The following is a 17,661-nucleotide window of genomic DNA, read 5'->3' on the forward strand; positions in this document are numbered from 1 at the left end:
TTACGCACTAAGAAAGTAAGGCAATTTCTGCTTGAACAAAGGCAAACTGTAAGGTTAGCCTACATAGCATTACAGTCGCAGACCTACGAGGTCACACATTGCATTATGAGGTCACACATTGCATTGTGTTGCTACACAATCTGTTTTACTTCTGTGCACTGAAATGGGACGTCATTTGACGTTCAGAGACTTCCACAAGTGAAAGAAATAGTCAACGCATGGGAAGCTCAAGGAGCGTCAAAGAGTCAGTGAACGATCCAAAGTTGACGAGTTAACAGAAATATGCCTCCACTACAACAATATTTCAACAGAAATATGCCTCCATTACAACAATATTTCAAACTTGATACTGAAAATGGAAATTGAATAGTATATTCATATTGAAATGAACCCGAATATTTTCGGCCGACACTCGTCAGGGGTAATCGTCAGCAACTAGTAGAGAATTGGATCAACAATCGTATCACAAAATATGACGTCACCAGCATGAAGGAGAGAGCGTTCAATGTACTATTTTTAGGTGGTACACGAACACCTTTTGTTGACAGAGTTGTTTAAGTTTAAGTTGACAAAGTGGTTTAAAATAAAAATCGATGCGTATTACTGTTATGTTGTTTATGTTTTACTCTTCAGTTCCATGAGCGACGTTGGTTACATGTAAAAATACACGATTTTCGCATAAAGTCATATAAAGTCATATTTTCCCAAAAATAAAGTCATATAATTGATTTTTTAAGGTCATATAAAAATGGCCCTAATAATAACATTATTAGTTTAATATTTCATATTAATACTTGTTAATACACTTGATTACAAAATTTCCGAGGGCGGAATTCACCGAGGGCCGAGTTCATCGAGGGCCGGGTTCACCGAGGTCCGAGTTTGTAAGGCCGGGTTCACCGAGGTTAGAGTTCACCGGCAACCGAGATAAGTACCGGGATGTGTTTGCTTCGCATTTAAAGGTTGAAGTGTTGTAACAACTGGGGCCAAATACTGGTCAGGCGCAACGGTTGCTAGAGACATTTTGTAAAATTGTTTTTGTAGTAGTCCTTAATTTTCTAGATAATGTCTACTTATGAAATCTAGTTACTCGAGTAATTTTCCAAAATAAAAATGAGAAGACCGTGTTGGTGGTACACAGAGGGCTCCATCGTTGAACGGGTGGGCATCGTGCAATTGCTATGATTTAGGAGAATTGTGGTTGGTCATAGGCGACGTACAGGACGGAGTGTTATGCTACAGTATTTGACCGTACCAATGTACCGCACTTCTTACTGCTCCCTCATTCTGAAGTTGGATTCGTATTGTTGCTATGTTATTAATTGATCGCATTGTATTTTCAATGTTGTTTTATCTCTGATATTTTCATGCATACCGAAAAAGTTGTGATTCCGTCGCTTTTATTCAAATGAGGCGAGCAATTATTAGTTCAGTTCACCATAGATGTATGTTAACCGCACCATCGCGCTGTGCTTTGAACATGCATTTAAATTGCGTCTTTTTGCGAAAGGCTAGGTTTCAGTTGTATGGAAATAATTCTGTCTATAATTTTCCCATCCTGGACTATTTAATCATTGATGAATGGAGGAAACAGGGTACATGAATCCGTTTCCACATCTGGCTCCGTAAATTTCCAAGTTCCGCGCATTTGATATTGGCAGAAAAAACTTCAGTAGAAGGCTTCGGTAACAAACGGATCACTCCATGACTCCGCAATCCAACGGAGATTTTTTTCAATAATTGAATATACTAATATGTATGGCGTCGCGTGGTAAACCAACAGTAAGCGTCCACATTCACAGTATATATTGAAGATGCCCAGTTCGCAAAATCTTAAAATGCATCGTTATGTTTTGTACACCGAAAAGTGTCTTCGCCCAACTATCTAGATATTGTGTGGATAAATTTCTAGTTCGTTTCAATTTATCTTCCAACGCTGCTGCTCACCTTCACAGAGCCCATATATATTGCTTTATTTTGGAATATTTACGATTATCACAGATAACCGTCTTTAAAGACAACACAATCGTTCGGCATGATGTTTTTTAGGATATGCTCCGCAATTTGTGGCTTCTGCTGGAATCAAAGGGACTGTGAAGCGATCAACGTCTTGATGCTAATGAACAGTGTGACATCAACGTATACGACTGTAGTCCACTGGCAGTACGGTGACTGCCCAGTAAACACAGTACAGACCAAAGATGTAGAAAGCCGAGCCTGATATAGTAGATATTAGATCTCGGCAGGTCGTAGAAAGGGGGATTTTGTGTCGACTCAATTCAATGTCTTTTCCATGTCCTTCAATAATGTAAATATTATGCAGATGCTACAGCCTTTAAACACGGTGAGTAGAATGTAGATCCTACATTAGAAGAAGATCCTGATATAATAACCTGTTTTCTACCACTGGGCATAACCTGATTACGACTGCGTACACACACCACCTGATCTACTACATATTAATCACATTTGTGTTAATTTAATTGTAAACGAATTGGCAATAATGCCGTTGTAAAAAATGAAACGAACAAACGAACGAATGCCCGAAGAAAGAAACTGAAAACAGTCCGTATCATCAGGTTTCATCTTCTGATGAGCTGGATAAATAACCCTGCGGCCTTTTCTTTTCAACACCCTGGAGAAATAAAATGAAAATTACGATTAATAGCTAAGACATTCGTACTGCGAAAATGGCAGAGGTAGCGAGTAACGAATGACTCCTACATTTTTTTCGCCCATACTTACTAAAATGGATTTGATTCAGAACTATTTCCACTCAGGTTTTCAAGTTTTAGTATTATATTTTTTAATATTATATGACTAGAGAACTGACTTCAATCGCCACTTCTACTTGATTATCAAGATCAACGATGACTACTTCAGCAATCTTTGAAAACAGCCACTAACACAAAAAGAATTCTTGACTAAAATTTCTTCACATTCTGTCAAAAATGATCAGTTCAACAATCTAAATGAATCAGTTATTTGGCAGCTAGTTGGAGAGATATATACTCAAGTCTAGAAAGTGGAATGATACTCTGCCTGGAAAGCTGAAGACCTAACAATATTGTGTACAGAGAACAAAACATTTGAGTGGCGGCACTGGTATAGACATAAACAAATTATTAGAATTGACAGCAAGATAACCAGCAAGACATTAAAATGAGAATTAGTGCAGTTTCTTTGGCTGTAGTGATACTCAGCCAGTAATTGACCTAGCAGAGAGCAAAACGTTGCAAAAAAAGCGAGCGAAACCTCCGACAAATGATACGATAAAACATTAGAATCGACAGTCTTACTAGAAGCAGAATAACAATCGTGAGGGGTTAGAAAACAGAAGCCCGGGAAGTGACCATCAGAAATTACTGCATACTGGCCGAACAAATCCATGACCACTAGGGTTGTCCATAATTTGGAAAATCTCAAAATGTATGCGTATCCATGTCTCATTTTATAGATTATAGATAAAAAAACGTCAATGAACCTGCAATAAGCTCACAGGAAAGTCGTTAACATTTGTCTAAATGCGTTTGAAAGTAGCTGCCGTAGAGTGGGCGTGTCAGCGACCATAGAACGGCAAGCAGACTAGTAATCACGAAATCACGGCGCTTGATTGGCTAATCTGCTATGCTTCAATGATCACGACGGTGGCGGCTTGCTGATCAGCTGGTCAAGGAGTCGGCTAACGGCGGCATAGGCGCCGACTTACGCGGTTACGAGGTGGCGCAGCCACCTCGTGAGCATATTTGTGAGGTGGTGGCCACCTCGTACAAAATGCTCAAACGCCAAAGTGATTTGTGACCAGTAATTAGTAATCAGGCGAATCGATGCGGCCTCGTTAGAGACGTCTTCGATTTCGATACGCGCATGTGCCAGGCTCCTAGCCACGGGGTTTAGGGGGTCGAACTGCCCTATTTGAAACGCGAAATCCCGTCATTTTGAAATGATCATTCTAACTCTAATACCCAGTTGCAATTATCAGTGTTCCGCGCGGCTGATTTGCGAGAAACGTGTTGTCAATTAGGGAGAAAAGTCTGTTATGATCTCCCGCTGAGATGGTTGCGAAATTAGGTCATTCATTCCCGTGCGCGTGGCAATCGTCGCTAGCCTGATTTATCGCGTATCGAGCTAGCCTGGTTCCGCCGGCTTGAACAATCGCATCTGCAATAGGCCCAGTTCACACTAATCATCGCTTGCCTGCGCAATCGCATCTACATTGGCCGCTTCGGCCTGGTGTGCACGATATCATAGCTGGCCCACACAATAGCATCTGCAATAGGCCTGGTGCGAAAGCTATCATTGCTGGCCTAACTATCGCGTCTCGGGCATAACATGCTTTGGCTCCTATCTCTCGCTGGTTTTGAGACAATGCGGTCGAGTTTACGCTAATTAGTGATTGTTTTATCATATTGATTAAAAAGCGACATCAAGAAACTGAGTAAAATCGATTTGCTGCAAACAGACTTTAATGTGCGTAATTGATTCCCGCTAATACTTAAACGTAACGATCAGAAGATGTGTATCATGGCTCGAATTCTGAAAGGCGACAAAGGTTTGAAATCGTTGCCATCAAGTTCAGATTTCCGAAAACTGTCGCCGAGACTGCGTAATACGCGCGCGTATTTAATTGTTCACCAAATATCAGGGACTCGCTAATTGACAGCACTCCCGGACTCTTTGGCAAGCTTATCATACGCCTAAAATCGTCAATACGAAGAGATTATATGATCGCCATTTACACATGTACTTAACCCGAATTGATTTGATGCTATATTGGTAAATTTGAAAAAAATTCAAGTCACCCTAATTTTTCGACTGGCTACGCGCCTAGCGTGTACTGAGAAGCACCATCCTAGATCTCCTCTTCCGACCAGGCGCCCAAATAGACGTTCTCCTTTTCTGAAATCTAAATTATGCGCGCCCAGCCCATATTCGTTTACAAAACCATTCATGAGCTAGCTAGCTTCGTAATAGTCTTGGTAATCGGAGCGCGAAATTGGAGGGTGTGTTGGTGTGTGCCGGCAAATTAGAATTCATTTCTGCGCAGATTCGTTTCTCTAACAAGGCTTTGCCAGTTACGTTAATCGGGAAATGCAGCAATACAGCCTAAACACCGATATAATGAGAAAACAATTGTCGCGACGAAAGCTACTCAATATGGTGTCAGACTCAAAACCCATTCGTGGCGATTCTGGTCAGAATGCACGCTTTCTCATTTGCCATCAGCCCATCATCCATATTACTTGTTATCTACTGGATACATTCGTACTCCGAAATTGTCGCATAAAGTCATTTTTCAGTGTTCCTTTCATTATTAACGTACAGTAGGCCACGCCATGCCATTGTCAAATATTGATGCATCACAAGATTCTGGGTGGCACAAATTCTGATTTTATTCGATTCGTTTGAACAACGATAAACTTGATTGCTGGATGTAGCCTACTCTTTATCGAGAACAACAATATCGAATATTAATTAAACTATTAGGCATTAGGTGGACAGCGGATTTCTATTGATAAGATCGCGGCATGCGCCCGGAAGTGGAATTAACTCTAGCCCAGGGGTGGCCAACCTGCGGCCGTAGAAGCAAATTTGTGCGGCTATCAACACGTAATTTATTTGGTATTAGTGGCGGCCGTCGACATGCAAATTGAATTTGCGAATTGACCAATGTACTCCCGGAATGCTTCGCGAAAGTAAATCGGGAAATGCATCAATGCCGCCCAAATCGCTGTTATAATCAGCAAACAATTGCCGCGATGCGAGTTGGTCAACGCGAAGCAAGAAATCGCAATAGACAATTACTGATTGAAATATTCGAGAGTTGTCGTGTGTTACTTGCAAGGCCAGTGCGTATTGTATTTCGTTACTCAACAGGACGAATGGCGCGTGAATAACATTGATGCAACTGCAGATCATCAGTGACGTGAATTCTGACTTTTGTTCGATGCATTCCGTCGGTAGCGCAGGCCGCAGTTACACTTTCGAATGATCGTACCGTTTCAAGATGCCATTTAATAATCGACTGCATGGTTTGATATTAATGAGTGCATGGCCGATATTAAAACGTCACGCGAATGGTTTAACTCTGCACGTACGCCAGCGGCATGTAGTAAAGTACGTTTTCGTGCCACGATGACGTCATCGATATGTAACAATTATGACGTCACAAGACTTCGCCACCTCGTAAAAAAATAAAAGTCGGCGCCTATGAACGGCGGTGATTCTGTAAGCGCATTGTAGGTTGGTCCGCAGATAATGATTCAAGCTTAATTCAGAACATGTCGAGTGACGAAATACATGATGAACAAAGAACAGCTGCTTCACAAAAACTTCAAATACATGACTTGATGGCTTATTGTGAAGGCAACCGTTGTAGCCTGTATGCCTTGTTTTCATCGAGGGAAAGCAGAAAAATACGAGAAGAAACATTGCAAAGGTGCTTATGCAAGTGGCGAACGAACTTCTAGTTTCAGGGGGGATGTTCCATGATTGAATAGAAATATAAAACTTGACATTGACACTACTGTGTCTGATCTTATCTTGTCGTGGGAGCCTATATAATTGAAGTCTTAAAAGCTGTACGGGCTGGATGAATCAGCCATTTATGCTTGGCACTTGTCACATTCTTGCAGCATAATGAATCATACCCGCGAGTGCTGTCTAAGTCCTCAATGATGCCCCGGAAGAAGGTTTAAAGGCAAGCATAGACTATGCTGGTATGACCAGTAAAAAGACTGTTCGCTTGCATTGTTTAGCATGTCCATAATGAATCTTGGATCATTACCGGCTGCATCACGACTAATGCTTGAATCAAACCAGACATGGAATGCATTGAAGCGTTACGGTAGTTACATTTCTTCAGAGTCCCAATGCAAGCTACCTCGTCGGCCCACATATCTTCTGAGCATACAGGATTGTGTCCAGAATCCATCTCGCATGGTGTGCTGCACCAGTTTGGCGATAACTAATATACTTTACCTGCACTGCACCCAGAAAAGCAGGACCACTTGGCGTAATCTCAATCATATCAGATAGGTATTTCTGGGATCTATAAGTTCACAAGCATTCGCTGTTTCACCCTTGTCATGCCCGCAAGAGGGTATTGTTGTTCTGAACCTATCGTTATCTAGTTTTAACACTAAAAATTCAATGACCAAGTGTCTCATTTTAGTATTTAATCACCAACGTACAATGCGCTTGCAGAATCATAATTGCCGTTAGCGTACTTCTTGAACTAGTAGAAGCACACAATCAGCAAGCCGCCGTGGTCGTTATCATTGAAGCATAGCTGATTAACCAATCAAGAGACGTGATTTCGCGATTACTAGTCTTTTCGCCGTTCTATGGTCGCTAACCCGCCCACTCTATGGCAGCTACTTTCAAACGCATTTAGACAAATGTTAACGACTTTCCTGTAAGCTTATTGCAGGTTCATTGACGTTTTTTATCAATAATCTACAGAATGAGACATGGATACGCATATATTTTGAGATTTTCCAAATTTTGGACAACCCTAATGATCACTAACAAATGGTCTTTTAATAGTCAATATTGATACCAAATGACACCACCCCTATTTCACCGCAACATTTAGCAAATACAGCGCTGGAGTCAACCTTATAAAGCGCTAACCAAACGCCCATTAGTTTTCCCACCTACTACTTCGCGCTTCGCGGATGAAAATACGCATTAAAGCGAATGGACGCGACTTGTCACACTCTTGCTATTTCTGCTCCCTTTTTCTCTTCCTTCCTCTTGAGGAGAGAAACAGTCGGCCGCGTTTACGGATCGTGAATTCCCGGCTTGAGGGTGATTCTTCCTCCAATCGTCAGCACCTTGAAAATTGAGAACAATGTTGTTGCAAAATGCATGACAATTTGAAAGTTACATCATTCTAATTATTCCAGTTATGGCCGTGAATCGTTACAAGTGCGGTAACCATAAGAATTATTACTATACTTCAACTGCAAATACAATATATTGTATAAAACAATTACTAATTCTTTTACGTTGATCGAGTCCCAAATGGATGAATTATGTCAAAGAATTTGCTAAATTTGTTTGTATAATTTGACAGATTCCGAAATCTTCTCAAAGTTCACCTTTCAAAAATTTGATATCAAGACTCCCAACATTTTACAATTCGAAGTTGGATGGCTTAACCAATACAAGCGAACAGTTTGTATCGCAATTGACAATTATGTAGAGAACGCTGCGAGACATGTGAGTAGGCCTACCCTAAAACGTTTCTCTGACATGGACATTAGGGCTCTTAAAAGATGACTTTTTTTTCTCAAATCGTTCTGGCTACTTGATAAAATTGTTAGGTTACCTAATTCAAGCCTACACTCCAAATTTGGTTCAATTCCAACCAGTAGCCGCATTGCTACAGGAAAAGAAAGTTTCTATTTATTATATAAAAATAAATAGAAAAAATTTGAAAATTTTCTGTTCACCCCATGAAAGTGTTAGGTTATGTATAGAAACGATGTTCATCAAATTTGGTTCGATTCAAACAAGTGGAAGCGGAGTTATTGCCATCGAAAAATTCGGATTTTAATAAAATAGTATTTACGGTGGGAACAACTATAATAAATAATTAAAGAATTGTTTCACGCTGTCATACTGTTTTACGCAACCGTTGTTACGCACTGCATTGTTGCTGTGTTCTGGCTCCATTGATGTTATTTCTAAAATCGACATTAATGCGTCATAATTCTCCATCTGGTTTTGAATTCAACTCTGTTTTGCTTCCTTTATCGTGCCGGTAGCTCTTTAATAGGCACGCGAAAAGTTCTTCGGGTTTCCATAACGTTTATCATGAAGGTACTTTTGAAAGCAGTATTAAAATTTTGTACCACCAACCAGTTATTTAATTACTATTTATCTTCAAAGTAAATGCTCATTGCATGAAGCAGGGTTGTAAGACTCGAGTCAGGATTTTCTGTTGACTCGACTTGACTCAGGTCATCTTCTCAAAGTACTGAAATGACTCGACTCATTGCGCATGACTTGAGACTCAGATGGCCAAGACCGACATTTCATGATTATTTCAAAGAATAGTACAGCAAATCGCTATTGGGATTTCGTCTATTGATACTGGTATTTGAAAATGCGGCCAGAAACTGCTAAAAGTAAGGAAAATTCGTATATTATAAATGCGACCCACTCGATATCACAAAAAATATATAAAAAGTTGGTTTAACAAGACTTAAATTGGAAACTGAGCAGCTAACACAATGACTCTGGCTCGAGTCATAATACCATAACTCGGACTCGGCCCTCTGCTCGCTGACTTGGACTCGGACTTGACTCGGTGGTGAATTGAAAATGACTCGAGTCAAAACTATAAAAGTGAGATTGACTTGCGACTCGGAGCCTTGTGACTTGGTTACAACCCTGGCATGAAGCCTCAATAGTTACATGAGTGGAGTGACTAGACAAAGAACACAGTGACATTTGCAGCATATCATGAATTTCTCTTACTATATGTGATCTTGTTCAAATGGAGGTTGATGAAAGCGTATTTCCCATTCTTTCCGACTCTGCTATAATTTCACCAGACTGGCAACCTTCTTCATGATGCTTTTTGCTGACTGACCAATATTGTCACCGCCAACGGTACGAGTGCAAATGTCCGATATGTCAATATAGGAACAGAATTAGTTGACTGTTCCTGACCGTCCACGTTCAGAGTTGCATCTCAAAGATGCTAAAATAAGCCTAAATATAATCCAAGCAATACGATCGTCCACTTTGACTGATTGAATTTCTAAAAATAATAAACATAACACCTTGATAGCTTCCACATCTTACGTATATATATACCGTCTGCTATCGGCAAGCATTTGAAAATAACAAAACAGATTCAACATACCTAGGGTTGCCATACGTCCGGAATTTCCCGGACATGTCCGGAATTTCACTGTTTAAACTAGCGTCCGGGAGGAATTCCTAAAATATGCCAAATGTCCGGAATTTTGAAGACTTGACGAAGACTCATAATTTTTTTCCGTAAATCAGCCTAAAACAGTAGTTTTTGAGAATATTTATGCTGATGCATGATATTTTTCTACGCGCTGGGCACGATTTACCATCACATTTATTGAATTTAATATGGTGACTACCACGCTCGCAAAAAACTGAAATAAAAGTGGAGTCGCGACCATAAAAGGTGGGAAACCACTGGATGTGGGGCGTTTATAAAGCTCAGTGGTGCGCACCGGCACAAGGCTGATAAACAATCTTATCGGTAGGACATGAACATGACTTAACGATGTGCAATTACGCTCCCTGTATTTTCGAACACATCATCCTCCACCCGTTAATACTGTGATCTGATCATGTGGGCGGAGAGTAGTATCGATATAGTAATATATGGAACGACCAATATTATTGACAGAATTCATTCAAATAATTTAACGACCAGATGCATATAGTAACCAGATTCATATAACAAACACCCCCCCTCCCCCGGAATTTGCATCGATTACCCTATAGTGTGGGCTCAAAATCATTGTTTATTTGGGTAGGAAGGGGCTGAAAACATGTGCTTTCGGTCCTGGTTACACAACACACAGCCACATACTCCTGAGCCGGATCGTGACGTCCTTTGGTCTGTGACGTCATATCTCATTCTGAAATCCACTAGTGGGCGCTAAAGAGTGTCCGGAATTTGTGTTGCAGAAATATGGTAACCCTAAACATACCACATCTCTTGCAAATGCTTTTGCTTTCATTCAATATGTCATCAAACTTCTTTAAATCCTCCTTTGTGGTGAGTGGCTTCATTTTATCATATACAATCTATGGCGGAATAAAAGTTTCGGATAAGTTCTAAAACGAACACAATTTTCCACACAAAAGTCAATTGCCACACGAAATGCCAAATGCTACGGTCCCATTTTACAAGGTATGGCGAGGTAACGTAGTGGTACGTTCCATTATAGCTAAACACCAATGAATTGCGGGTTCGAGCCTGACACGTCGACTCCATAATTCCTACGGAAGTGTTGGCCGTTTATCTAGGCTCCTCCTCGCCATCTGATCCGCATAGCCATGTCTTAAAAAGCCTAGGAGTGGGCCGTGCTATAAGTGGGCAGATGGTTGCCGATGAACTCGGCACTTGGTGAGTTCGGCCCTCGGGAAATTTTGTAATGAAGTGTATTAACAGCTATTAATATGAATTATTAAACTAATAATAGTATTATCAAGTGATTCGTCAATCTTGTAAGGAGGTCAGGGCATCCGTAGATCACGCAGTCACGGCGTGATTAGATCACGGATTGCGTAGCCGCGGGAAATAACGCAGCGCTCATATACCGACCACGCGCGGTCTGCTTGAAACCGATGGCGTGAGTGACGGGCCTGTATCGTGTAAGTTTTGAGAAGATGGATCTTGGCGTTGTATGTGAGATCGAAACTGTGGAAGATCAAGCGGCGCTTCTTCGTTTATCGATCACGACAAGCCAGTGTTCCTCATCAACAAATGTTTCGCATGATCACGTCAATATAAATTATTTTTTGCCTTTGGAGAGACGATTCCACTCTGGGGTTAGGGTGTCTCGATAACAGGGTTGAAGGATCCCAAGATTACGAGATCTACCGCGAGCCACGACACTTTTAAATTTCCTTTTTGATACTGTTCATTCATATTAAATGCATTTCTAATGCGAAGGTGTTCTAGTGCCAATTCCTCCAAGGGCCGAGTTCACCAAGTGAAGAGCGTCGCGTTATTTCCCACGATTACGCAATCTGTGATCTAATCACGCCGTGACTGTGTGATCTATGCATGCCCTGACCGCCGTACAACATTGACAACCACTCAAAGTGCCAAGTTCACCGGTAAACATTCCAGTAACCAATCATGGTGACCGGTACCCGTACCAATACGAGATCTACCACGGCCGAATTCACCAAGTGCCGAGTTTGTGCGGCCGAATTCACTAAGTGCCGAGTTCACTGGTAATCGGGCAGATACGGAATGATAATAATAAGAACCGGTCAGGTGTAAAATGACCAGTGTAGTCGAACCACCACCATGAACACCACAAACAAACAAACAAACATCTAACATGGAAAAGAAATTACCTTTACAGCCTTTGACAAACACAGTTACCATTGAAATCAGCAATTTAGGTCTTATTCGAAATCAGAATAACAACTGTTTTAGCGGACATATCAAATCAAATGTTGGAAAGTTCATGTAAATTAGCCCAAAATATTATTTTACTGTGACCATATTCTATCAATATGGTCTGGCTAGCCAAATTCTCTGGGCCAACATAAACAAGCTGCGTTTGGTTTCAACGATTAATAATCTTGTCACTGGATTCGAGGTATAATTGCACTCAAATATCAAATTTTGCTCCATTAATCAACATCAAGTTGAAAATGTCCATTCTTGCACCAACTTTTATAAAATCACGAATCAGACTCATTCCATTATAATGTAGCAAATTTTCTGACATTTGTAATGCATACCCTCAGAATTGTCCAATAATTACAAATGTTGTTCTTTTTTCAATTCTGGGTACATTAAAAAAATTAGATTGAAAAATTTCCAGCGGTTCAAAAGATAATGCAATTCAAATTTATCATGTCACTAGGTGGCGCTGCACGCAAAACTCTCTAAAATCCATATTTTTTGCTGTAATGATGGTGGAGAATCAATTAAAATGTCTAATTATACAATTTTGGGGCCAAGGAATTCAAAAAAGTCAACATTTTCGCTCTAAACTCGAAGAAAAAAAAGTTACGGACTAAACAAAATTGGGGGGGGGAGCGGACTTGAAAATCCATGTGGGATTCCGTTTACACAAAAAAAAATTATTGCAAAATGTACTCTGAAGCAGTGTGATTGATAAACAATTGGATTTTTAAATTAATCTCTATTCCTCGAAGAAATCACGAAAAAAAATTATCTTTTGTTTAACTGATTGATTATAATTAGAGCCCGACCGATTATCGGCTCGCCGATAATATCGAGTCGATATCACACTTGGAAAGAAATATCGGTATCGGCCACTGGAGGTAAAAAAATATCGGCCATTTACGTGACGTCACAACATTGTCGTAGGGAGTCAGAGAAGACGCGAAGTCTTCACTGAATGTCAGTAAATTATAAAAATAAATGGTCAAGCTGCAATGCAAACAGGCTAGTGGCCCTATGTGAAAAATATACTTTCACCGTTATGCCCCAGTGACTTCAGTGGGAATCCCCCTGCGGTGATCGAACACCAGAGACAGACTGACAGAGAGCAGACATCGAGTAAATGGAAAGTTGTATGCAGAAGATTTCAATCGATTCATTTGAGAAATGAAAACTTCATTCAAGCTGGACTGACCGTCGTGATGACAGAGAAAAAGGTCGCGTGTAAACATTTACCTGTAGATAGTGCTGTTGGTGTCTGTGTAGGAAGCTCACAAGCCAAGGCTCGTTATCAACAAAGCGAAAAATACCAGTAATGTATGGAGTCATCTGACTGAGGGGCCTCCATGATAAGGAATATGCGGGCATAGAGTGCAAGAAAATCAAGCAAAAAGGGAGTAGAGCCAATAATTCATACGAATATTTTTGATTCCATAATGACATGGGCCAATTCTGACTGTGTGTAAAAGATTGATCAGCAGATTGTTGAAATGCTGGTCATAGTCAAGGGGATGAGTGGAGCGGACGTGAACAATTTGAGTAGTTTTGCACATTCTCTTCAACTGTTAATGATGTTCTGAAGGCTCCAGGTGCACTGCCAGAAGAATATCAATATTTGGTGGAACCAATGAAGAAAAGATCCCCTGCAGTCGCGGAACCAAAATAAACAAAGATTCCCAGTTCTTGCTGTGCTACCAACTACGGTACCAAGTGAAATACTGTTCACTGTGTTTAGTACTGTATAGCCTACATCATTTATGAGTACCACACATGTTCACTCCCTGGAGATAACGCAGAGAAAATATGCTTCGTGAACTGTAATCTGCAACTGCTAGACTGGTGCTACTGATATATTTTTATTGCCCCCCCAGATCATTCATTTCATGTTAAGTATAGCAATGGCTGTAAACGTGTTCAATTAAATACTCTTTGAGGTGTTAAATATGCGCATTGAGCTAGATTCCATATCTTTTGAATATCGGCTGAATATATCGGGGTTATCGGTGAAGGTACTGAATATCGGTTTTATCGGTATCGGCTCAAAAATCCAATATCGGTCGGGCTCTAATTATAATAGTAGTTACGGTGAGCAGATTTGCACTGCTGCCCACCACAACTACTATTGTAACCAATCACACAATGCAAAGATAATTTTTTTTTCGTGATTTCCTCAAGGAATAGAGATTAATTTAAAAATCCAATTGTTTATCAATCACACTGCTTCAGAGTACATTTTGCAATAATTTTATTTTGTGTAAACGGAATCCCACATGGATTTTCAAGTCCGCTCCCCCCAATTTTGTAATATAAGTGTAGATTTGCTCACATTCATATCAGTAGCTCAATATAGTCATTCCAGACGAATTTTATGCGGTGTCAAACATTCATACCGCCTAACAGGTGATAGAGAAATTCTATGTAATAGCATCATTCAATAGGCCCATGATCAAAATACTTGAGGCGTCCCAAAAAGAAGGTATATTATGCTATACTAAGCAAATATCGTCGCAGTGGAATCAAAGTGACTTAAGTCCATATTACACCTTTTGAGAAAATTGACTTTACGTATTGTTTTCATCTTCTCTCAGCCATACATTGGCCCTGAATTAATGAAACAGACATAACCATGGCCAAGATATGGCCGAAAAAAATAAAAAAAATTTAAAAACTTGATTATTTTCAAGTTTTAATAATGAACCTTCCAAATTTGAAAACTGGACATGAGTCATTTTGATTCCACTTCGACAATATGGTGAGTGGCGGCATCATTTAAAAGGGTACTGCGCTCTAAAAATGATGTCTGTAATTGAAGCGCATATCGAAAATTAATTTTTGGCCGCAGCTATTTCCTTCGGAAACTCAATGTACTGGAGCTTCAAATAAATGAATTTTGTATAAGACCAACTAACGTGGCTGCGCGTCATTTATACTTGACCCGTTGCAAAATTTCTGGCGCGATATTTTCACAGTCGTACTTACTCGACGCGACCTCCATATCGTAGCTCAATTTTTGATGTAGTATATGGCAGATATCTGCTACGACATTGTGTTTGATCCCAAATGATACATCAGCACGGGCTTTCAATCCCACTTGCAACACATGCATATTCACCATACTGTGGAGGCTCCGTTGTACACTACAGGTATCCTGCTGTGAAAATGCCGTCTGATTGAATAGGCAATTAATATAGTTGGATGTATAATTTGTACAAGGCCAGTTAATTAATTGAATTTATTAATAAATATTTTTAATATGCATCCTTTAGCATCGCAACCTGATGCAAAAGGTTCTGGCATGCAAGTTGGTGGATAAGACCAACACGACACGACCTGGGAATGTGAAATGCTACATTCCCAATAAATTTATACTTTGCAAGGTCTTTATCACAGGAATAGTAGTTCGCAAGTTAACCGTTATTCTACCGTATGTAACCAACGAGCGCTATGATTTTACGTGAATTATTTTACATATTGTATATGATATGCCTACTACATTTCGCATGAATATGGCGATACTGTACTCCATGTCACAGTAAGTATCCCTCCCTCGACGGTACCACATGCTCCACTTATCACATATTCAGAAATTGTGAAAAGGTGGCCATAGCAGTCATTATATGATACTCGACGAGAAGTAACGCCGTCATTTTCATTTCAATTAGAAGCAGAAATCGCGATTCACAATATACGTTGGAAATGAAAATCAAATAAGTAATCAAGTAGTTTCAGAAAGTCGATTAGGACGAAGGGTCGCATATACTTTTAGCCGTTAAATGGAGATTATTGCTTTCGAAATTACAAAGTCGGGTATAACGATAAAAGTGACCAATGACACTATACAAATTGGTACAATCCTCTAGAGCAGGGGTGGGCAAACTTTTGAGCTCGCGGGCCGCATTCAACATCTGTATTCATTCGCGGGCCACATTATATAAAATTGGAATTATAAACCAAAATGCAATATTGATATTTGATTGTATGGTGAGGACATGGAGAAAATATATGTACTTATTTAAAACAAGCCGAATATTGCTTTGATGATATCGTAGACGCGTCAGAAACATATAGTGGCGAGATTTCATAGGCAGGCGGACCTCAATAACCAACTTGTCAAAACTCTAGACATAAAATCCGGTTGGCCCGATTCTTAGAATAGGATTGAACTTGAAATCTGTGAGCAGTGATCTGTTCATAGATTTAGTAATTCCACTTTTGGCTCAGTTGCAGGACACACAATGCTGACAGCATCATAACCATGTTAGCTTCAAACACCTTAGATCAGTGGTTCTCAAACTTTTTAAGACACGCCCCGCCCCTTATAATGGTCAAAGATTTTGCGCCTCCTTATTGTCATATCACAAAACGGAACCAGGATGCTAACAAACCTAACGGGTAGTTTGATGGCGTGGAAGGTTATGGATGAGGGATTTTTAGATATGTATTTAAGACTAACATAGCAATAACTACGAATTGGATGAAAATAGCGCGGAGCGCGAAAATTTTTTTCAGTCGAGCTCAGTTTCGCGCCCCTTTCAGATGCTTTCACGCCCCCCCCCCCCAAGGGGAGCGCGCCCACCAGTTTGAAAACCACTGTCTTAGAATTATCATGGTGAAATATACTAAGAAAAAGTTAATCAAGTCCCTGCATTAATTCGATTTTTAGTACGCGATTTATCAACATTTTTAAAAAGTTACTTCAGACTCTCGCGGGCCGCACAGAATGGCGTGGCGGGCCGCATGCGGCCCGCGGGCCGTAGTTTGCCCACCCCTGCTCTAGAGTATATTCGGTTACAGCAGTGGTTCTCAAACTGGGGGTAGGCGAAGCTGCGGTCAACTGGAAACTGATCTGATCGGACGAGATAGCGTAGCGGTATGATCCACAGCTGTAACATCATTGGGTTGCGCGTTCGAGTCCTACCGAGGTCGACACCAGAACTCCTACCTAGAGCGTTGGTGGTTTATCTAGGTCAGTGGTTCTTAACCTTTTTTCTTCCAGCGCCCCCTTTCAAAAATTATCGTGCTCCAGCGCCCCCCAACTTCATATTGCAAGGAATGTAATAAAGACAATGAGTAAGAGGGAGGGCCGTAACAGCACTTCGTCAACCCCCCCTAAAAACGATTGCCTTGCGCACCCATAGCGTGATAAACCGAACTTCTGAGGGCTTCGTCCCCACGAACCCCATATCGTGATTTTGATGGTCAGCAAAGTTTGTGTGGCCTGGTCGCCCTAGGTACCAAAATTTTCTACAATACATGAATGAATAGGTGGTAATTACATATATAAGTCGCTATAAACTTTTTATCCTCTCAGCCCACGTAATCAGATTTACCAGTAGCACTGAGTGAGCTGTTGTATAGGAAAATAAAGGGCACGTAATTGATAATTAAACATATTTGGGCGTGCCCGCAGGTACAATTATTCGTTACCAGGGCCGTAACAGCACTTCGTCAGCCCCCCCCCCAAACAAAAAACGTTGGTCCTGAGCCCCCATCGGGTGACAAACCAA

The 17,661-nt window shown here is 40.6% G+C and overlaps 1 long non-coding RNA gene across 1 annotated transcript; it reads right to left on the bottom strand.

Annotated features, from left to right (window-relative positions):
• Positions 1-2,459: 2,459 nt before the first annotated feature.
• On the bottom strand, positions 2,460-7,963 carry LOC145445294 (uncharacterized). Its single transcript, XR_013916948.1, has 2 exons — positions 7,659-7,963; positions 2,460-2,635 (listed from the first exon to the last, which is right to left on the bottom strand). It is a non-coding gene; the product is annotated as an uncharacterized LOC145445294 (long non-coding RNA).
• Between the last annotated feature and the right edge of the window lie 9,698 nt (positions 7,964-17,661).

This window comes from Botryllus schlosseri, chromosome 1 (assembly GCF_051294905.1).
Source record: "Botryllus schlosseri isolate E-star chromosome 1, Bs_hap1, whole genome shotgun sequence".
Taxonomy (NCBI): domain Eukaryota; kingdom Metazoa; phylum Chordata; class Ascidiacea; order Stolidobranchia; family Styelidae; genus Botryllus; species Botryllus schlosseri.